Genomic DNA, 756 nt, shown 5'->3' with positions numbered 1-756 from the left:
CCTGCAAGGAATGGGGAAAAAAGATCTCAAAGAGAAAATAAACAGCTTTAGTAAAGTCATGGAGAAGACAACCGCAGCGCAAGTCTTCTCCAGGACCAGGCTGGCATCTCCAAGCCAAAGTGGAACCATGTATGAACCCTCCCTCTAAGTACCTTGATAAGGGTTGGCAGTGCCACGATCTCTAATTATCTTCTAGGTGCCATGAAAGATGCCAGAGAGCCAAGCAGAGGTCTCAGCTTGAGGCTGGAGGGGCTGGAAGTCAGGATAAAGTGGCACAGACTGAGGGGTAGCACAAGGCACTGGGATGTTGAATTTGAAGCCCTCGAGGATCTGCATTGTTCTAACACAATTTAGAAAAATCTGGGTTTTCCAGATTCTAGTCTACCAGATTAAAGCATCTCTAATGGCAAGATTCAAAGACATTTAGTTATGCTGTAAGAATCGGGAGCCAAGAGTGAAACAATGAGATAAAAGACAAGACACCAGGCTTTTCCTACTTGGCTTTCTGGTTGCTTAGACTCTGGGGTGCCTTTTTAAATTTAACATATTTAACTTGCCTCCATAAGGCTCCGGGGAGACCTTATAGCACCTTCCAGTGCCTGGGGGGGCTACAAGAAAGCTGGGGGGGCTTTTCCCAAGGGCAGGGAGTGACAGGAAAAGGGGTAACTGGTTTAAATGGAAAGAGGGAGATGGAGATGGGACATCAGGAAGTAATTCTTCTTGGAGAGGGTGGGGAGCACTGGGACAGGTTGCCCA

The sequence above is a fragment of the Eurypyga helias genome, unplaced genomic scaffold, assembly GCF_000690775.1.
Source record: "Eurypyga helias isolate BGI_N326 unplaced genomic scaffold, ASM69077v1 scaffold44790, whole genome shotgun sequence".
Classification (NCBI taxonomy): domain Eukaryota; kingdom Metazoa; phylum Chordata; class Aves; order Eurypygiformes; family Eurypygidae; genus Eurypyga; species Eurypyga helias.
Note: the sequence above shows the minus strand (reverse complement) of the source record.